Raw genomic sequence first — 23,646 nt, 5'->3', positions numbered from 1 at the left:
TCTGTCCCAAAAATAAATTAAAAAAAAAATGAGAAACAGAATCTTGAAATAACACAGGTTAGATGGCAGTGGTGCAGGGTCAGAATGTCAGCCTGGGAGGCTGAGTCACATAGAAATACAGAGACGTTTGGTAGAAGATGGTAGTCTTAGGGAAACCACGAAGGAGTAGTTGACAAGAATATTTCTCAATTTATAAAAATCAAAGGAATTCAAGAATGAATGATCAGGAGGTCGCAGGCTATTCTCTCCATAACATGTCATAATCTCTTGCTCATTTTAATAATATGGGCTGATTTTAAGTTCCACATTACACTGACTGAAGGAAAGGCCAGTTGCTCAGAAGGAAGGAACTTGCAAAACCAAATCAAATGAACTGTGCTGTAATGATTCAGAATCTTTACTCAAAGGGACCTATATCCATCTACTTGGATAACCATACACTAGGGAAAGTAAAATGACAAGACATTTAGAGAACAGTAGGGCATAGGGTTTGAGTTGGTATTGATACACAAGTGCTGGAAGTGGTACCAGGATTCCCTCAATCCCCTTGTTAGAATGGAACATAGAGAGACCAGGTAATAAATGAAGTCTTGGGTACACTGAGTACATAAGCCCAACTACTAGACATTTCTTTAGTGTTCAACTATATACTTAAAATGCAAAGACTACATTTAATTTCATTGTTTTGTTGAGTCAGAACTGCTGGAATGGAGAATACCAACTAGAAGTCCCTAAAGCTGGTCAAGATGGTCAAAAAATCAGATGGATCCTGGAAGGTGACAGTGAATGACCACAAAGTACCACAAAAACAGTAACCCCAATCGGAGGCATTTTACCAGATGTAACAATATTTTAAATAAAGGCAGAATCAGAAACAGGATCATGACAAGCCATATTAGAGCTCAAGGCAAAAGAAAAAATAAGTAATGCATATTTTTTCTTTATTAAAATGTTTGATATTTTGTTCATCATGGATTTTTTGACTGATAATGATTTCTTTAAAAAATGCATTGAAATATTATTTATCTTGATTATTGAATTTTTAATGTTCCCTTAAATTTTGTGTCTGATGCAAATGTTTTCTTCAACTCACTCGAGTCTTGGTTCTGTATAACAGAGCTTCAGAAACTTGGTAAACAGTCGGTATTCTGATGAATGCATTATTCTTCATTTCTAATGGGAAGGAGATTGGAAGTTAACATTCATATGTGATGAACAAAAATAAACATTTATATTCTTCTCTCAGGGCTATAATAATTTTCTTACTCTGTGTCATAAATATAGCCTGAGGGGAACTGGTGATCTTGGAAATCCATATATCACATTGGTCCTCTATTTCAAAGTCATTATATTAAGCAGACTGGAAGAAGCAGAAGTATTAATTCTGGTGGCCCTGGTAAGACTCTGTAGTCTAGAGTGTGAGAAATAAACCCAATGAAGATTCAGAGACTTGTTACATTGGTGTAGTTTGTAACAATTCAGTGACCTAATATACACACCAGATCATTTCCACAGTGAAAAACAATTTATTGTATCTTTCATCTTGCCACTAAGAAGGAAAACACAAGTCCTGGTATGAAATGACACAGAAGGCCAACACCTTTGAGTTGAACACATAACAGGAGCATTCTGTAGGAGCTTCTGGCTGTTGTAGCCCTCCCACATGGGCCCCTTGCTTGATGATAATACGGAAGTCTCTATGAGATTGAAGGTGTCTGTAGTAAGCATGGATCACCATGACTCAAATGGAGAATTATAATTTAGACCCTTTGGTGTTCTGCAGCAAGCCTTTGCCATCTGCAACAGAAAATCATCTTCTATTAGATTAACAGTTGTGGCATGCTAGGGGTCTTGATAGAGACAGAGAATGTAAATGGAAATCAAGTAACCATGCAGAGTTGGATTCTGCCAAACTCATCTACTCAAAGGTTGATCAAGCCCAATGACAATTCATCATTGCAGAATTATTGATGAGCAGAGCCAGAGGGTACACATAAGCAACACAAACAGGTGGCTCCGACTCCATATCATCTACTGTTGCATTGGACTGTCTCGTTTAGCATGTGCCAATGGTGTATGGGGAATTCATTTTCAATAGCTCATGAAGGAGGTGAAGGCTGAGCTTAAGTCATAGATGGGTTGGCTTTGTATATTAGCTAAAAATCAAAGTGCTGTTCTACAGACCAACATAAGGGTGGACTTGAAAGATAGGGGTGAGGAGAAATCCTCCGAATTGGTATAAGTTTGAGTAGTATCCATCTATGTGGAGAAAAGTGGCTTGGGTTGAAATAGATGTGGCTTCATGGTCAATGATGACTGGATCAGGATTGATTAGGGGCTTGGAAAGAGAAAGATTGAGGATTGGGAAAAATTATTTTTTGGGGGGGAGGAGGTATTATAAACAGACCTAGGGGAAGCATAAAGTATAGAGAAAAACCTTGTAATACATGATAATTCCTGCCATAGATGAGCCATCATAGAAGAAGCACTACAAAAAAGTTTACAGGATATCTTGGCCAGTGGACACAAGCCAAATTTGGCCATCAGTCCCCCAGTTTGGCAAAGGGGCAGCATAAATAGAAGAGTCATGAGTGGCAGGGATGTTGATCAAGCCTAGGCTCAACTGAATGGGCTGATCTAGTTGCTGCTGCAGAGTGTGCAACTTTCCAGCAACAAAAAAACAATGCTGAGCCATTAACAAGGCACTTCCTCTCAGGACGCCAACAAGGTATTTGGTAGCAAAGTGATTTCACTGGCTCCCCAGTACTATCGGGCAGCAACTCATCTTAATTTTATATTAACACGTGCTGCAGATATCGGGGTTGCCTTACGGACAGGGCCTCATCCAGCTCCACTACCCAAGAGTCTGGATTATTTGTTTCACCAGCATAAAATTCTGCTTCATATTGTTCTGGATCAACGAACCCACTGTACAGCAGGCAGAATGTGACTGTCGGCATCTGACCACTGGATCATTTGTCTTATCATATGCTATATGACTCAGTTTTGTCAGTAGGACTAAGCAATGGAATGGACATTTGAAAACTTATCTGAGGCACTAGTTTAGAGATGATGTCCTCTAATATTGGTATTCCATCCTCAAAAATGCAGCAAAAAATTTAAATCAATTACAGTTATAAGATATTGTATATTCAACAAGAAATCATGCATTTGAGAATAAAGGGGAAGGAGTGGACCCATATAACATTATTCCCAACAACCCACTTGGGGAATTTGTGTTTTCCATCCTCTCATGCCCGTGCCTTTTGACTGAAGATTTGGAGGTCCTGATTTCCAAAGGGGAATGCTTCTACTGAGTGTCCCATTACACTTTAAGCTATGGCTATTACCTTGAATCCTGGAGTAACTGTACCCAGGTGGGGCACATTTATCATCTGAATTAAGTGGATCTGAGCAGCACAAGAAGTGGACAGTAGTGGACAGTAGGGTGCACTGCTCAGATTCCTTTTCAGCAGCGAGATGGACCATTTCTGCTGCCAGGAAGAGCTGCTGCTGCTGAAGACAAATGAATGACTCTCAGCCTGAGTCCATCGATTGGTTGATGTGGGAGCACAAAGGCTAGCCCCCTTGCCTACTGCTAAGAGCTCTGAAAGGACATCCAAATAAATTCCTAGCCCTCAGTTGGATTCACTGAATCTGTTGCAACTGTGTAACAGTTTCATCTCCTCTGTCCAGCCCCAAGCCCTTCAAACCCTCCCAGAGTCTGCTCTGAGGCCACACCCCAGTAAATAGCCTATATGTAAATTTCTGATGCTCAAAGTCTGTTCTCTGGGGAAGTTAAACTAAAACAGGATTCCTTCAAATTGCCAGGATTCATTTACCATAAAATAATTGAAAAAGGAATTTTGCACATAAATGTTGAAGAGTAAATCTGCATAAAGTAAACTTCTCTTCCTATGTACTTTTACTTTGCGTTTTTCTCCATTATTTTTTCTCTTTCTACTTTCCTTTTTGCTAATTCAATTGTAACATCATATATTATGGAAAAATTAGATTTAGAAGGCTTTGCCCACCCCCTCACCCCGCCCCCGCTCTAGGCCTCATCATGTGAACTTGGATGAATTAAGTTTCCCTGGGTAAGAAGTGATTAGTTTATTAACTGGGGGGATTGTACTAGGTGGTTGATCTTTAAAGCATCTTGGAACTTTGAAAGTTAAATATTCTCCTTTTCACTCTGTTTTTATACTTTAAATGTCATTGCAGTTTGGATTGGAGAGTTACTGAGTACAAAGGGGAAATACTAAAGAAATGTTTGAATCTTAGGAGGTATGGGTGTGGTCACTTGCAAAATAGGTGTAAATTGTGTAAACATTGTTTACTGATGCTTATAAGACAAAAGAAAGATTTCCCCATGGCAGATGACTTACTACAGGCCATGTAATAATAATGCAAATAATTTATTATATTCTCCAAGCATCTGTAGTATTTGTGATGTGAGAATTTGTAGACATGATTGCATTCATGATTCCTTCAGCAACTACTCACTGAGTGCCTATTTTGTGGCCAGACTGTACTAGGCCCTGGGGATACAAAGATTATTAAAATAAGATCCTAATTCGTGAACAGCTCAGAGTCCAGAGGGAGAGACTGACATATACACAAACATTAGAGTGCAAAAGATCTGCTATAATGGAATATAAACAGAATGCTGCTGACAAATTTTGTAATGCAGACAAGATATATTCCTTCTGTAAAGATTGACTGTCAATCAGTTTGAGTACCTCTGCATTATAACAAAGGCAAACCTGATCACCGTACCACAAATCCACAAGGCCTGGCACCTCCTTTCTACAATGAGTAACAATTGCTATGATAAGTAACAATTGCTACAACAATTGCTCTAGCTATTTACATCAGCTCTGTAGGACATTTTCTTCCTCCTGTTCTACATCCGTGCAAGAGACGGTCTCTGTGGTAACTAAACAGCAGAAGCTGCCTGAAGTCCACAATTCTTTCTACCATTTTCTGAATTCAAAACAGACTGGAGAGCTAATGCTAGGGGATGGTAGCTGATGGGGCTGAGTTTGTGAGGAGGGGAGGGAACAGTCTAGCTAACGGGGGAGTGCTTTTGAGATTCATGAAGGAATAGAAGGCGATTTTCCTGGACTGAAGGGTAATAGAAGTCAGGGTGTCCTAGAGAAGCAAAAAATTCTGATAGCTCATCCAAATTGAGGCAATTTTGAGAGTGAAGGCTGGTACAAAAATATAATAACATTTATAATTAGAATTCATGTCTTGAAATATTTATAGATCAACCAATTGACTTCATAACATTGGTTGATTCTTCAAATAATTTTTTTCAAAAAATTACATATTTCTAAAAAATAAAAAAAAAACCATGTTAGCTATATTAAAGCCAGTTTTAATTATCTGACTTTGATTATATGTATATTAAAAATAAGCAGAATAATTATTCTTGGTGCATATTCATACTTTAATTCATCTCATTCTGTAATCCTAAATTGTTGGCATTTTTCTGAAAATACATTTTTAATTGTCTTATTATTAATTATGTAATGAAAATTCCCTATTTTCATACCTAGAAGTGATTTCTTTCTAAATGATCTTATGCTTAATTGAAGAATGTTCATCAGATTCACATAAATGATATCTTAGTCAATCTCAATTTTGTCTTAGGTTCAGCATATAAATTTTCTTTTATTTTGAATTTTTTAAAAAATATTTATTTTTGAAAGAAAGAGAGAGACAGAGTGAGAATGGCAGTGGGGGAGCAGAGAGAGAGAGGGAGACACAGAATCTGAAGCAGGCTCCAGGCTCTGAGCTGTCAGCACAGAGCTAGATGCGGGACTTGAACTCATGAACTGTGAGATCATGACCTGAGCTGAAGTCAGATGCTCAACCGACTGAGCCAACCAGACACCCCAGCATATAAATTTTCAAATGAAAAATTGAAACTCCATCAAAAAATCACTTTTGTGAATTGATACATTCCAAAGCACAAAACAGAATTTTATTTTTATGTTTTTAATATGAAATGTATTGTCAAATTGGTTTCCATAAAACACCCACAGCTCATCCCAACAGGTGCCCTCCTCAATACCCATCACCCACCCCAGAATTTCAGAAATTAAATTGTATATATTTTTTTGTATTCTCATTATTTAATGCGTTCAGCGCCTCCTTTGTTTTTGTAGGGATAAATTTTAATGTCATTCTGCCTACAAGCTTTTGTTCAGTAATTTCAGTTTGCTAAAAGATTTAAAATTGGATATTTTTAGTGATGATGTATTGTCTAAGTCCATTTCAGCTGCCATAACAAATATATTATAGACTAGGTACCTTAAATAACAAACATTTACTTCTCACAGTTCTGGAGGCTAAGAAGTCCAAGATCAAGGCACCAACTGATTTAGTGTCTGGTGAGAACTTGTTTCCTAGTTAATTGATGGCTGCCTTCTCACTGTGTCTGTTCTCATATGGCAAAAAGGGTAAGGGAGGTCTTCAATAAGGATACTAATTCCCTTCATGAAGTTTCCACCCTCATGATCTAATTACCTCCCAAAGTCTTCACCTCAAAATACTATCACCTTGTAGATTAGGATTTCAGCCTATGGATTTGGGGAAGATACAAATATTCAGTCCCTAACAGCCATTTAGTGAATAATTAAAAGTAAGATTTGACAGTTGGCCTTGAAGAAAGTACAACTAAAATCTAGAAGCTTCACTTATAAACACATATAATCCCATTGTAGGAGAATTAAAGTCTTTGTTCAAATGTTCAAACATTCTAAAATCTCACTGACACTGGACAGCAGAGCGTGCACAATTCCTTCTAAATTCATGTCTGCTCCATAGGTTTCTTTACTAAGTAAGAATATTTTTCCCTGATAGGTTATGGTCACCCTAAATTTGAATTCATATAATAAACATAAAACTAAGAAATAAATGTTCAATTTGAGCTTTTAAATGAATTTATAATAACACTAAAATAATACAGTATTTTCATCTTTAACCGAATGAACTTTCAAAAGCCCCGCAAGGACTACCCCACTCTCCCTGCACACGTGAATCATGTTAGAATCTGGTAGGCACAGGTGGTGCCAAGAGAAAAAGGAAGACCTTCTGATTTCTGGTCTCTAGTACTCATTGCTGGTATCTTTAGAATCCAGTCATACATGGCTCTGCCTCCTCATGTGTGTGGTTCCAGAGACAGCTGGTGGTGTATTCCAATCAGCTCCTCCCTACCTGCTAGGACACATGTGTACATCTCTTCCCAACTCCATATTCACTGATTTCAATTTGATAGCTTAAAACTGTCTGCGGCGGGACTATTTACACCACAGAAATTGGCAGTTCCTACAAATTACATTTCCTCACCCTACCGTAAGAGCTGGTTGTTAACTGTTGACCAGCATACCACTGCAAGAAACCCTAATACGAATCCTTTCTAGGCACCTCATGCCTCTCTTCCTTGCTGGGAAGTCTCCACTTGAAAAGAATGCTGCGGCAGAGTGGGTCAGGACGAACCATCCTGGTTAGGCTAGCACAATCCCAGTAAGCACCTGCTGTGCCCGGGTCCTGTCCTGCTTGGCGCTTACACCGGAAATAGTCACTTTGTAATAATGTGTAAATAACAAACACAATTAATGGTTGCATTAAAGTCAGGATGCGTTTCATAGAACTTCAATTTTTATTTCCAGCTTCTTTCTACCTTTGATCTTGCCTAGTAGTATGCGGAACACATACGCTGTGATCAGGACTCTCTCTGGATATATGATTAAATAAAAACGACCATCAGCAATACCCAATGCTCTTTTCCTGAACCCTTGCACACACAGCGTAATTTATACCTCTCTTTCAAGGGCAGCATGCCGCATGCTCTTTGATAATAAAATCAACGTACTCACACAGGAGCAGGTGAGGCTTAGCTAACTTCAGTTGGGTATGTGTGTAGGGGAAAAAGGATTCCATATTTCTGGCCCTCCTGGACACTTGGTATATTACTGTCCTAAGTTACAAATACCAGTTTAGGCAAGAAGTGAAGCGCAGTACAGTATCTTATTTCTTAGAAATGATCCCAGTCAAGGAAATATTTTGTAGTCTCACCAAAACTGAATTTATCAGAAGGGATGAAACTCAGCTTCTAAGTGATTAGGCACTGGCAGTTTTTGCACCACAGTTAAATGTTGTGTGCATAAATTATAAATTATATAGCCAAATGTTTTTATATCCTAGCTTTGGATGGACTCAAAATAATATTTTCATAAAGTACACACTAGTTAATTGAAGTTTATGTAGCGTATCTAAAGAATAATCAGGTGTTTAAAAATAAAGTATTAATCAAGGTGTATTACTTTTCTATGACTGCTGTAATAAATTATAAGCATAGTGGATGAAAACAACATAAACTTATTATTTCACAGCTCTGTAGGTCAAAAGGTCTGACATGGGTCTCAATGGGCTAAAAATGAAGGTGTTAGTGAGGCTGCAGTATTTTCTACAGGCTTCTAGGAAAAATTGTTACCTTGTTTTTTCCAGCTTCTAGAGGACACCTGCATTTCTTGGCCCATTGTCTCTTTCTTCTTCAAAGCCAGTACTGTTGTAGCTTTCTTTCTTTTTTTTTTTTTTTTTCAAATTTTTTTCATGTTTATTTATTTCTTGAGAGACAGAGAGAGAGAGAGAGACCATTAGGGGGGGATGAGAGATAGGGAGACACAAAATCCGTAGCAGGCTTCAGGCTCTGAGCCCTCAGCATAGAGCCCAACACGGGGCTCAAACTCACGAATCACGAGATCATGACCTGAGCTGAAGTCAGATGCTTAACTGACTGAGCCACCCAAGCACTCCTTTTTCTGCTCATCCTTCTATACAGTCACGTCTCTCTTTCTCTCTCTGATTATATCCTTGAAAAATTTTCTGATTTTATGGAGACATTTTAAGGACACATCCAGATTGGTCAGGATAATCACCCCAGGTCTAGGCCTTAGCCTAATTACATCTGCAAAGTCCTTTTCACATGTAGGTAGGTAACTTATTCACAGGTTAGTGGTATAAGTTTTAATTGTCTTGGGTGGGGTTGCATTATTCTGCCTACCACACAAAGTGATATTTTCAGCAAAGAGTAAACTATGTTCTTGGGGCACCCGGCTAGCTCAGTCAGTGGTGTTTGTGATTTTTGACCTCAAGTTTGTGAGTTCGATTGCTATTTTGCATGTAGATATTACTTAAAAAAATCTTTGAAAAAAGGATATACTATATTATTAAGATCTAGAGTTCATTCTTCTTTCATTTCTTTGAAGATATAAAACAATTACCTAAATTTAGAATAATTTTTAAGATTAATCACAAATGGAAGTGTGAATACATTTTTTTGTTGTTGTTATTGTTTTGTTTTGTTTTTTTTTCCTGCTTTCATCAGGTACTACTTTCCTACGTAGCATCAAGAAGAGTCTATAGCCAGTTAAAAGCTCTCAATCTGGATAATTTCTTCATTTCTGTAATTCCTTGAAACTTGTGTTCATGATGGCCAGATGTCTATTATTTGGTTAGAATTTAATTCTGTAATTGTTAAAAAAACAAAAAAGTGTCTACTGTCTAAGCCCATACCTGTTCCATACCTGTTGCTCTGGTGAATTTATTTTTTTAATTTATATATTTTATTTTATTTTATATTTTTTAATTTGAAATTTATTGTCAAATTGGTTTCCATACAAAACCCAGTGCTCATCCCAACAGGTGCCCTCCTCAATACCCCTCACCCACCCTGACCTCCCTCCCACCCCACATCAACCCTCAGTTTATTCTCAGTTTTTAAGAGTCTCTTATGGTTTGGATCCCTCCCTCTCTAACTTTTTTGTTTTTCCTTCCCCTCCCCCATGGTCTTCTGTTAAGTTTCTCAGGATCCACATAAGAGTGAAAACATATGGCATCTGTCTTTCTCTGTATGACTTATTTCACTTAGCATCACACTCTCCAGTTCCATCCACATTGCTACAAAAGGCCATATTTCATTCTTTCTCATTGCCATGTAGTATTCCGTTGTGTATATAAAACCCAATTTCTTTATCCATTTGTCAGTTGATGGACGTTTAGACTCTTTCCATAATTTGGCTATTGTTGAGAGTGCTGCTATAAACATTGGGGTACAAGTGCCCCTATGCATCAGCACTCCTGTATCCCTTGGGTAAATTCCTAGCAGTGCTATTGCTGGGTCATAGGGTAGATCTATTTTTAATTTTTTGAGGAACCTCCACACTGTTTTCCAGAGTGGCTGCACCAGTTCGCATTCCCACCAACAGTGCAAGAGGGTTCCCGTTTATCCACATCCTCTCCAGCATCTATAGTCTCCTGATTTGTTCATTTTGGCCACTCTGACCGGCGTGAGGTGGTATCTCAGTGTAGTTTTGATTTGTATTTCCCTGATAAGGAGCGACGTTGAGCATCTTTTCATGTGCCTGTTGGCCATCCGGATGTCTTCTTTAGAGAAGTGTCTATTCATGTCTTCTGCCCATTTCTTCACTGGATTATTTTTTGGGTATAGAGTTTGGTGAGTTCTTTATAGATTTTGGATACTAGCCCTTTGTCCGATATGTCATTTGCAAATATCTTTTCCCATTCCGTTGGTTGCCTTTTAGTTCTGTTGGTTGTTTCCTTTGCTGTGCAGAAACTTTTTATCTTTATGAGATTACAATCGTTCATTTTTGCTTTTAATTCCCTTGCCTTTGGAGATGTGTCAAGTAAGTAACTGCTGTGGCTGAGGTCAGAGAGTTTTTTTCATGCTTTCTCCTCTAGGGTTTTGATGGTTTCCTGTCTCACAGTCAGGTCCTTTATCCATTTTGAGTTTATTTTTGTGAATGGTGTAAGAAAGTGGTCTAGTTTCATTCTTTTGCATGTTGCTGTCCAGTTCTCCCAGCACCATTGGTTAAAGAGATTGTCTTTTTTCCATTGGATATTCTTTGCTGCTTTGTTAAAGATTAGTTGGCCATACTATTGTGGGTCCAATTCTGGAGTCTATTCTATTCTACTGGTCTATGTGTCTGTTTTGTTCCAATACCATGCTGTCTTGATGGTTACAGCTTTGTAGTAGAGGCTAAAGTCTGGGATTGTGATGCCTCCAGCTTTGGTCTTCTTCTTCAAAATTACTTTGGCTATTCGGGGTCTTTTGTGGTTCCATACATATTTTAGGGTTGCTTGTTCTAGCTTCAAGAAGAATGCTGGTGCAATTTTGATTGGGATTGCATTGAATGAGTAGATAGTTTTGGGAAGTATTGACATTTTAACAATATTCATTCTTCCAGTCCATGAGCACGGAATGTTTTTCCATTTCTTTCTATCTTCCTCAATTTCCTTCATTAAGCTTTCTATAGTTTTCAGCATAAAGATCTTTGACATCTTTGGTTAGGTTTACTCCTAGGTATTTTATGCTTCTTGGTGCAATTGTGAATGGGATCAGTTTCTTTATTTGTCTTTCTGTTGCTTCGTTATTAGTGTATAAGAATGCAACTGATTTCTGTACATTGATTTTGTATCCTGCGACTTTGCTGAATTCATGTATCAGTTCTAGCAGACTTTTAGTGGAGTCTGTCGGGTTTTCCATGTATAATATCATGTCATCTGCAAAAAATAAAAGCTTGACTTCATCTTTGCCAATTTTGATGCCTTTGATTTCCTTTTGTTGTCTGATTGGTGATGATAGCACTTCCAACGCTATGTTAAACAATAGCGGTGAGAGTGGACATCCCTGTCGTGTTCCTGATCTCAGGGGGAAAGCTCTCAGTTTTTCCCCATTGAGGATGATATTAACTGTGGGCTTTTCATAAATGGCTTTATAATGTTTAAGTATCTTCCTTCTATCCCAACTTTCTTGAGGGTTTTTGTTAAGAAAGGATGCTGAATTTTGTCATGCTTTTTCTGCATCGATTGACAGGATCCTATGGTTCTTATCTTTTCTTTTATTAATATGATGTATGACATTGATTGATTTGTGAACGTTGAACCAGCCCTGCAGCCCAGGAAGGAATCCTACTTGATCATGGTGAATAATTCTTTTTATATGTTGTTGAATGTCATTTGCTAGTATCTTGTTGAGAATTTTTGCATCCATATTCATCAGGGATATTGGCCTGTAGTTCTCTTTTTTTGCTGGGTCTCTGTCTGGTTTGGGAATCAAAGTGATGCTGGCTTCATAGAATGAGTCTGGAAGTTTTCCTTCCCTTTCTATTTTTTGGAACAGCTTGAGAAGGATAGGTATTATCTCTGCTTTAAATGTCTGGTAGAATGCCTCAGGGAAGCCATCTGGTCCTGGACTCTTATTTGTTGGGAGATTTTTGATAACTGATTCAATTTCTTCGCTGGTTATGGGTCTGTTCAAGTTTTCTATTTCTTCCTGTTTGAGTTTTGGAAGTGTGTGGGTGCTTAGGAATTTGTCCATTTCTTTCAGGTTGTCCAGTTTGTTGGCATATAATTTTTCATAGTATTCTCTGATAATTGCTTGTATTTCTGAGGGATCGGTTGTAATAATTCCATTTTCATTCATGATTTTATCTATTTGGGCCATCTCCCTTTTCTTTTTGAGAAGCCTGGCTAGAGGTTTACCAGTTTTATTTTTTCAAAAAGAAAAAAACAACAACTCTTGGTTTCATTGATCTGCTTTACTGTTTTTTTAGATTCTATATTGTTTATTTCTGCTCTGATCTTTATTATTTCTCTTCTTCTGCTGGGTTTGGGGTGTCTTTTCTGTTCTGCTTCTGGTTCCTTTAGGTGTGCTGTTTGGTTTTGTATTTGGGATTTTTCTTGTTTCTTGAGATAGGCCTAGATTGCAATGTATTTTCCTCTCAGGACTGCCTTCGCTGAATCCCAAAGCATTTGGATTGTTGTATTTTCATTTTCATTTGTTTCCGTATATTTTTTAAATTTCTTCTCTAACTGCCTGGTTGACCCATTCATTCTTTAGTAGGGTGTTCTTTTTTTTTTTTTTTTTTTTCAACGTTTTTTTTTTTTTATTTATTTTTGGGACAGAGAGAGACATAGCATGAACGGGGGAGGGGCAGAGAGAGAGGGAGACACAGAACCGGAAACAGGCTCCAGGCTCCGAGCCATCAGCCCAGAGCCTGACGCGGGGCTCGAACTCACGGACCGCGAGATCGTGACCTGGCTGAAGTCGGACGCTTAACCGACTGCGCCACCCAGGCGCCCCTAGTAGGGTGTTCTTTAACCTCCATTCTTTTGGAGGTTTTCCAGACTTTGTCCTGTGGTTGATTCCAAGTTTCATAGCATTGTGGTCTGAAAGTGTGCATGGTATGATCTGAATTCTTGTATACTTATGAAGGGCTGTTTTGTAACCCAGTATGTGATCTATCTTGGAGAATGTTCCATGTGCACTCGAGAAGAAAGTATATTCTGTTGCTTTGAGATGCAGAGTTCTAAATATATCTGTCAAGTCCATCTGATCCAATGTATCATTCAGGGCCCTTGTTTCTTTATTGACTGTGTGTCTAGATGATCTATCCATTTCTGTAAGTGGAGTGTTAAAGTCCCCTGCAATTGCCACATTCTTATAAATAAGGTTGCTACGCTTGTGATTAATTGTGTTATATATTTGGGGCTCCCGTGTTCGGCGCATAGACGTTTATAATCGTTAGCTCTTCCTGATGGATAGACCCTGTAATTATTATATTATGCCCTTCTTCATCTCTTGTTACAGCCTTTAATTTAAAGTCTAGTTTGTCTGATAAAGTCAAGTTTGTCTTATATAGCTCCAGCTTTCTTTGGACTTCCAGTAGCATGATAGATATTTCTCCATCCCCTCACTTTAAATCTGAAGGTGTTCTCAGGTCTAAATTGAGTCTCTTGTAGACAGCAAAGAGATGGGTCTTATTTTTTTATCCATTCTGATACCCTATGTCTTTTGTTTGGAGCATTTAGTCCATTTACATTCAGTGTTATTATTGAAAGATATGTGTTTAGAGTCATTGTGGTGTCTGTAGGTTTCATGCTTGTAGTGATGTGTCTGGTACTTTGTGGTCCTTGCAACATTTCACTCACAGAATGCCCCCTTACGATCTCTTGTAGTCTGGTTTAGTGGTGATGAATTCCTTCAGTTTTTGTTTGGGAAGGCCTTTATCTCTCCTTCTATTCTGAATGACAGACTTGCTGGATAAAGGATTCTTGGCTGCATATTTTTTTCTGTTCATCACATTGAAGATTTCTTGCCATTCCTTTCTGGCCTGCCAAGTTTCAGTGCATAGGTCTGCCACTACTCTTATGGGTCTCCCTTTGTAAGTTAGAGCCTGTTTATCCCTAGCTGCTTTCAGAATTTTCTCTTTATCCTTGTATTTTGCCAGTTTCACTATGACATGTCATGCAGAAGATGGATTCAAGTTACGTCTGAAGGGAGTTCTCTGTGCCTCTTGGATTTCAATGCCTTTTTCCTTCCCCTGATCAGGGAAGTTCTCAGCTATGATTTGTTCAAGTATGCCTTCAGCCCCTTTCTCTCTCTCTTCCTCTTCTGGAATTCCTATGATACGGATATTGTTCCGTTTGATTGCACATGGGAGTGCCCTGCAGTTTGGAGCCACCGCAAGGACTACCCAAAATGACGAAACACAAGAGCTCTGGTGCATTTCAACAGCCCTGCTGTTACTGTCTTTAATTAGAGCCATGGTTCTGAATATGCACACATTTCCCCACCCCCTCCACACACAAAGGCTGCGTGCTCACTGAAGTAAATGAAAGAATTAATCATTGAATGGAATTCCCTTAGATCTTGAGCAAATGTTGTGTAAATTTTAATCCAAAGATTACTTCAAAGATATATACAAAGGAGGATGATATGTGAACCAATTTTGTTTTAAGTTTTTAATAATAGATCTTTGGTCAAGTTTAAAGTTAAATGGATATGTGATTGAACATTTACACATAAACATATATTTCTATTAAATATTTGTGCATGTATAAATATAAACTTTCACAAAATAAGGCATATATAATTGTAGGAAAACATATTTTTCAAGTGAAATTTCTTTTTTGTTTAAATTTTTTTTAATATTTGTTTATTTTTGAGAGAGAGGGAGACAGAGCATGAGCAAGGGAGAGGCAGAGAGAGAGGGAGACACAGAATCCAAAGCAGCTCCAGGCTCTGAGCTGTCCGCACAAAGCCTGATGCAGTCAGGGCTCAAACCCACAAACCTTGAGATCATGACCTGAGCTGAAGTCAGATACTTAACCAACTGAGCCACACAGGTGCCCCTCTTGAGCGAAATTTCTTAAAATTTGTTTTCTTTTTTATGTAATACTTTTTTAAATTATTTTTTAGAGAGAGCATGAGCTGGGAGAGAGGTGGGGGGGGTGGCAGGGAGGGAGAGAGAGAAAGACAGAGACAGAGAGGGAGAATCTTAAGCAGGCTCCACGCTCAGCACAGAATCTGATGCAGGGCTTGATTTCACGACCCTGGGATCATGACCTGAGCCATAATCAAGAGTCAGAAGTTCAACTGACTGAACTACCCAGGCTCCCCTCTTTTATGTAATTATTAGAATAAAAGCAGCAAATATTTGGAAAAAGATGTTATGTAACACAACTGAACACAGAGAATAATCTCTGATATAGACGGGACATTTAGCATTGTCTGAAAATGTTGAGAATGGATGAGTTCAAGAAGGAAAATAGTCTATAAAAGCATGAGATAATTTCGGTTAAACATACTAAGCAACTTCCCTCCTTAAAGATGTAATTCTACTATCATCATCTTGAAATGTCGAGAATGAAAAGGTCTTAAAATTACAAACTCCCAATAAAAATGAGGGGTGCCTGGGTGGCACAGTCAGTTAAGTGTCTGACTTCAGTTCAGGTCAATAATCTCCTGGTCTATGAGTTCGAGTCCCGTGATGGGCCCTATGCTGACAGCTCAGAACCTGGAGCCTACTTCAGATTCTGTCTTCCTGCCTCTTTGCCCCACCTTGCTCTCAAAATCAATAAACATTAAAAATTTCGTGTTTTAAAAATAAAAATGATTCTGTCTCCCTGTCTCTCTGCCCCTCCCCTGCTCTCTCTCTCTCTCTCTCAAATATTTAAAACAATGAAAATGAAAATCATAAAATTTGTATTTCAAATTAAACTTAAATTAGATTTGTTATTTATAAATAACTTATTTTTTATTTTCAAAAAATTTTATCCTTATATTAGTTTCTTAAGTCTGTCGTACCAAAGTACAACAACTGGGTGGTTTAAAGCAACAGAAATGGGGGCACCTGGCTGGCTTAGGAGGTTAATGTGTGACTCTTGAATTTGTTTCAGGTCATGATCTCAGGGTTTGTAAGATTGAGCCCTGCATCAGGCTCTGCAATATCAGCGAGGAGACTGCTTGGTATTTTCTCTCCCTCTGTTTTTGCCCCTCCCTGACTTGTGCTGTCCCTCTTAAAATAAATAATAGGGGCGCCTGGGTGGCTCAGTCGGTTAAGCATCCGACTTCGGCTCAGGTCATGATCTCGCGTTCGGTGAGTTCGAGCCCCACGTCGGGCTCTGTGCTGACAGCTTAGAGCCTGGAGCCTGTTTCAGATTCTGTGTCTCCCTCTCTCTGACCCTCCCCCGTTCATGCTCTGTCTCTCTCTGTCTCAAAAATTAAAACATAAAAAAAATTAAAAATAAATAAATAATAAACATTAAAAAAAATAAAGCAACAGAAATGTATTCTCTCACAGTGCTGGAGTGTTGCAGTCAGAAATCAAGGTGTTGGCACCGCCATAATCCTTCTGAAGCCTCAAGGGGAAGATCCTTGCCTCGTCCAGCTTCTGGTAGCCCTAGCCATCCCTCAGCTTGTGTCAACATAACTCCAACTCTTATCTCTATATTTACCTCTGTGGCCATTGTCTGTTTCTGTACCTCTGTTTCTTGTTACTAGGATATCAGTCATATTGTCTTGTTTTGTTTTCCTTTCCTTTCTTTGGACACCAGTCATATTGGATTAAGGGCCCACTCTACTCCATTGTGACCTCATCTTAACTAGTTACATTTGCAAAGACCCTATTTCCAAAGAAGGTTACATTCTGAGATACCAGACACTAGGATTTCAACATACCTTTTGCGGGAGACACAGTTCAACCTGTAACAATTCTATTGGTGAAAAGTCTGGTTCTCTTCTGAGGCTTAAAGAAGTAATCAATGTAAAGCTTGTGTGGCTTTTTCTTTCTCATTCTTTAGTGGATCAAGAATTAGTCTAAGTTAGTAAATCTATGTTTACACTGGTTCACCAATTCAATTTTCTGATTATTGTATTTTTAAAAACTTTGGATATGGTTTTAGAGAACTGATAAAATTGAATGTGTTTAAAAGTATTTATAAGATATAATGTACATTTAATAAAGTACAAACTAATTTCATTACTTAATCAATTAATTAATTTAAGTTCAGCCAGCTTCTGCCAAGTTTTTGTCTACTAGTATGTGAAGCAGCAAACAAGGTTCTCTTTTAACATGTGATTGAATAGAAAACATGATCAGCAATAATTCATTATTCTTTTTCTGACTCCTCCCAGATATAAAACACTGTATTCAGGGACATAATACCAGGTTCTTGCTGATGCTAAAACAAAATGCACTATGACATCGTGGGCTTTGGTCAGCTAACTCCTTCTGACTATGAGTGGTGGTAGGAAGAAAATTACATACCAACACAAGAGCAGTGGAATATTTATATTAATGAGCAATAGTCTTAGATTTTATTTTTTAACTCACCAGAGTATTAGGATGTTACATAAAAACTCATGGGCATACTAAATCATCCCTGTGTTTCAGCAAGAATACATTTCAAAACTGTTTTTTTCATTAACAGGAAAGGAATACTTTTTAAGGTAACAACTTACAGCACAACACTCTTGGTTATGCCTAATTTTGTCTACATGTTCAATCATCTAACAAAAAAGTTGAGAAAAAACAAAGGAACCATATAAAATGGCATACAATAACATACTAGAATTTGAAAAAAATCAGACAGAATAAGGGACCCCCAAGGGAAAAGAAAGCTATTTGGCTGCTTGACTAATTATATGCACTAATAGCTTTCCATTGGGTTCTCTGGTTTTTAAGAGTTCATTTAATTGTTGGATCAAATTAGAAGTATTTCTAGACTCTTCTCATGGCCAGCCATATATGCAGAAATACAATAAAATCAGGAATCAGAAAACTTAAATTTAAATTCTTCACTTTCTAGTTTTCTTTAAATACTCTGAACTTCACTTTCATTACCTATAAAATTGAGATAATAATAATAATTTAACCAAAAAAAGCTGTTCTGAGTATGACCATGAGAAAAATAATTAAAACATGTGAAGAATTATATAATACAAATATTAATCTGAATTACCTTGAACCATATCTTCGAACAGTTATAGTGCCTTCATTTGCTCTAATATGTGACTGTTTCATTCTATTATAGATTATATAAAACTATCACTTTTATTTTTTAAAATGCAAATATCACCCCTCACCAATATTTTTTGTGAACTTCATTTTTTGGAGCCATTTTAGGTTCATATCAAAATTGAGCAGATGGCACAAAGATTTCCCATAAACCTCCTGCCCCTCACACATGCATAATTTCCATTTTCAACATCCCCTATCAAAGTGGTACATTGGTTATCGTCAATAACCCTACATCGACACATCATTATTTCTCAAATTCCATAGTTTACATTGGGCTTCACTTTTGCTTTGGTATATTCTATCAGTTTACATGAATTTATAATGATGTATCTTTACCATTGCATCATACAGAAAATTTTTATTGCCTTAAAAATCCTCTGTGCGCCACCTATTCATCCTTTTCTCCCCGCTAACCCCTGGTCACCACTGATCTTTTTGCTGTCTCCATAGTTTTATCTTTTACAGAATATCATATCATTGTGATAATATAGAATGTAGATTTTTCAGATTGACTTCTTTCCTTTAGTGCTTTTAAGTTTCCTCTATGTCTTTTTGTTTTAAAACATTTTTTTTTAATGTTTATTTATTCTTGAGAGAGTGAGCGAGAGAGAGAATGTGTAAGCAGGGGAGGGACAGAGCAACAAAGGGACACAGAATAGGAAGCAGGCTCCAGGCTCTGAGCTGTCAGCACTGAGCCCGATGTGGGCTCGAACTCACGAGCCATGAGATCATGACCTGAGCCGAAAGTTGGATGCTTGACTGAATGAGCCACAAGGGCCCCCTCCATGTCTTTTTGTGGCTTGGTAGCTCATTCCTTCTGCCTTTTGTTAAGAACTGTTCCACAGATTTAGTAAAATTGCAGGATGCAAAACAGCATACAGAAAACAGTGTTGGTTCATTCCTTTTTAGTGCTGAATAATATTTCATTGTCTGGATATACCACACTTCATTCAATCACCTATTGAAAGACAACTTGTTGCTTGCAAGTTTGGGCAGTTATGAATAAAACTGCTATGAACATCCATGTGCAGGTGTTTCTGTGTACATAAGACCTCACTAGTCTTGGGTTAATACCAAAAAGTGTGATTGGTGGATTATATAAGTTTTTTTTAAGAAATTTCCAAATTGCCTTCCAAATTGGTGGTACATTTGGCATTCCCACCAGCAGTAAATGAGTTTCTATTTCTCCATATTCTCACCAGTTGGTATTGTCAGTGTTATTGATTTTGACCATTCTAATAGGAATGTAGTGGTATTATATTTTAATTTGTATTTACTTGATGACATATGAGGCCACCCACATATGATGTGGAGATTCTTTTCATATGCTTGTTTGCCAATTTGTCTGTCTTCTTTGGTGACGTGTCTTTTAAGGTCTTTGACTCATTTTTGAATCACGCTGCTTATTTTATTCTTGTTGAGTTTTAAGAATTCTTTGAATATTTTGGATAACAATCTTTTATTAGATATGTCTTTTGTAAGTATTTTCTCCTAAAGTATGGCTTACCTTTTCATTTTATTGATAATGCCTCTCATAGAGCAGAAATGTCTAATTTTAAAGAAATTCAGCTTATCTATGATTTCCTTTATACATTATGTCTTTGTTGATGTACCTAAAAGTCATCATCATACCCAAGGTCATCTAAATTTTCTCCTATGTTATCTTGTAGGAATTTTATAGTTTTGTTTTTACATTTAGGTCTGTGATCTATTTTGAATTAATTTTTGTAAAGGGTATAACATCTGGGTCTAGGTTCATTTTTTTAAACTTCTCAACAGGTTTTAATTAGACTAATTAGGTACCAGTGAAACATATTTTAATTGTTCTCCTACATAACCTGACGTAACATGAAGTAGTATATAACTATGTAGAGATTATTATCACTGAAACCATAACACATCTTATTTCAAAGCTATTACTATTCTATAACTCTAAAAATAATATATGAAAATTCATAATAACATATATGTGAAATATTTGCAAATAACATTAATTATCCATGTTAACAGCTGCAACATTTCCAACATTAAGAATTTAAAACATAAAATTAATTTATTCTAATGGATGAGGAAAATAACTGTTCACTAATCCTTCCACAATAGTTTTCATGTTTTTAAAATTATTTACAGATATTAAAACATTCTTAATAAGGGAATGCAAACAAAGGAACTTCTAAAGTTAGTTTATGTCACTCATACATTTCACAGAGGCATAAGCCCTTTTCTGCAAAAGAACTATAAGTTTCTACAAGTCAGAGACTACATCTTATTTATTATTGTACATTAAACATAATACTATTTGTTAAAAGAATCAGCTAAGAATTAAGAAAACTAAGTAATCAATGGTAACTACTTATTGTCAATTAACTATTCTATATGATACTGTAATGGTGTTACATGTTATTACACATTTGTCCAAATCCACAGAATGCCCAACACAAAGATTATCTTTGTTCCATTGTATTGTCTTTGCTTCTTTGTCAAAGATCAATTAACGATATTCATGTGAACCTATTTTTGGTTTGCTTAGACTGTTCCATGAATCTGTTTGTTTTTTTCTTTTATCAACGTTAACTGTCTTCATGAGTGTATGTTTATAGTACATCTGGAATTTGGGGAGTGTCAGTCTTTTAAGTTTGTTCTTTTCTCTCAATATTTGCATTGGCTAGTCTGGATCTTTTGTCTCTCCCTATAAACTTTAGAATCATTTTGTTGATGTTCACAAAATAATTTACTGAGATTTTGAATGGGATTGCTTTGAATTTATAGATAAAGTTGAAAAGAACTTACATATTAATAATTTTGAGTCTTCTTATCCATGAACATAAAATATCTCTCCATTTATTTAATTCTTCTTTGGTTTCTTTTATCACAGTCTTGTAACTTTTTTCATATAGGCCACCCACATATTTTACGAGGTTTAAATCCAAGAATTTCTTTTTGTTGCAATGGTAATGTTAATGGCCTTATGTTTCTTAATTTCAGATTTACCTGTTCATTGCTGATATATAAGCAAGTAATTGATTTTTCTATATTAGTCTTATATTTTGCAGAATTGCTGTAATGACTTTTTGCCTCTAGAGTTTAAAAATCATTTATTTTGGATTTTCTCCATAGATAATAATGTCATCTGTAAACAAGATAGTTTTAATTTTTTTTCTTTCCAATCTGCTTACCATTTATTTCCTTTTATTGTCTTATTACATTTTCTAATACTTACAGTATGATGTTGAAAAGCAGTAGTGAGAGGGAGCATTTTTGTCTTGTTTGTGATCTTAATGGTAAAGCTTCTACTTTCTAAAAATAATTATTTGATGTAGGTTTTTCTGGGTATTCTTTATCAGGTGGAACAAGTTTCCCTCTATTCCTAGCTTACCGTGAGTTTTTATCATGAAAGTGTGTTGAATTTTGTCAAATGCTTTTTCTGCATATATTGATATAATCTCATAATTCTTCTTTAGCCTGATGATGTGATGGATCACATTAATTGATTTTTAAATGTTGAATCAGCCTTACACAACTGGCACAAATCCTACTTGATAATGGTGTATAATTATTTTATACATTGTTGGATTTATTTTGCTAAAATTTTGGTGAAGATCCTTGCATGTATGTTAATAAGAGATATTGGCCTGTAGTTTTCTTTTCTTGTAATGTTTTAATCTGAACTGATGATAGGGTAGTGCTGGTTTTGTAGAATGAATTAGGAAGTAAACTCTCTGCTACATCATTTGAAAGATTGTAGAGAATCAATATAATTTTTTTCCTTAACTATTTGTTAGAATTCACTAGTGGAAACATTTGAACCAGGTGCTTTCTATTTTGGAAGATTATTAGTTGTTTAAATCAATTTCTTCAATAGATATAAGCCTATTCAGATTTTTTTGTGTGAGTTTTAGCAAATTGTGTTTTTTTAAGGAGATGGTCCATTTCATCCAGGTTATCAATTTGTGGTCATAGAGTGTGCATAGAATTCCTTTTTTATCCTTTTTATGATAATAGGATCTGTAAGGATGTCCCTCTTCCATTTTTTGAAGCTTATTTATTTTGAGAGAGAGAGAGCACTCAGGAGGAGGAGAGAGGGAGAGAGAGAATCCCAAACAGGCTCTGCACTATCAGCACAGAGCCCAATGTAGGGTTTGTACCCATGAACTGTGAGTTTATGGCCTGAGCCAAAATCGAGTGAGACACTTAACCAACTAAGCCATTCAGGCACCCCTTTCATTTCTGATAGTAGTAATTTGTGTTCTCTTTCTTTTTTTTTTCCTATTTAGCCTAGCTAGAGTCTTACCTATTTTATTGATTTTTTCATAGAACCACCCTATATTTTATTTATTTTCTTTACTAATTTGGTGTTTTCGGTTTCATTGATTTCTGTTAAAATTTCTTCTTATTTCTTCTGTTTACTTTAGATTTGATGTGCTCTTCTTTTCCTAGTTTTTAAGGTAGATGATTAGGTTATTGGTTTTAGGTCTTTCTTTTTTTCTAACACACATTCACTGTTAAAAACATCCCTCTATGCACTGCTCTTGTTGCATCTCACAAATTATGTTGTGTTTTCACTTTCATTTAAAGTAGTTTAGAATTTCTCTTGAGATTTTTTTGACCCATGTGTTACTTTTAAGTATTTTGTTAAACTCCACTTACCTGATTATTTCCCGGCTATCTTTCTGTTAATGATTTCTGGTTTCATTATATTGTGGGCTTTAAGCAGACACTGTAAAATTTCTATTATTTTAAATTTGTTAAAATGTGTTTTATGGCTCAGGATGTAGTCTACCTTTGTGGATGTTCTATGAGCTTCAGAAAATTTGTTTTCTGCTGCTTCAGGTTGAAATAGTCTATGGATGTCCATCGTATACAGTTGATTGATGGTATTATTGAGTTCAACTATGTCTTGATTGATTTTTTGACTGTTGGCTCTGTCCATTTCTTGGAAAGGAATGTTGAAATCTCCAGCCATGATGGTGGATTCATCTGTTTCTCTGCAATTTTATTAGCTTTTGCTTCATGTAGTTGGATGCTTGATTGTTGGGCATATACATGTAAAGATTTTTATATCTGTTTGGGGAATTGATCCGTGTTTAATTGTGTAATGCCCTTTGTCCCCTCATAGCTCTCCTTGCTTTGAAGTCTACAATGCCTGTAATTAATATAGCCACCCCATCTTTCTTTTTATTAAGGTTTAGCATAGTTTATTGTCTCCATCCATTACTTTTAGTCTGTATGTGTCCATATATTTTAAGTG

Source organism: Neofelis nebulosa, chromosome 5 (assembly GCF_028018385.1).
Source record: "Neofelis nebulosa isolate mNeoNeb1 chromosome 5, mNeoNeb1.pri, whole genome shotgun sequence".
Classification (NCBI taxonomy): Eukaryota; Metazoa; Chordata; class Mammalia; order Carnivora; family Felidae; genus Neofelis; species Neofelis nebulosa.
This window is presented reverse-complemented; position numbering follows the sequence as displayed.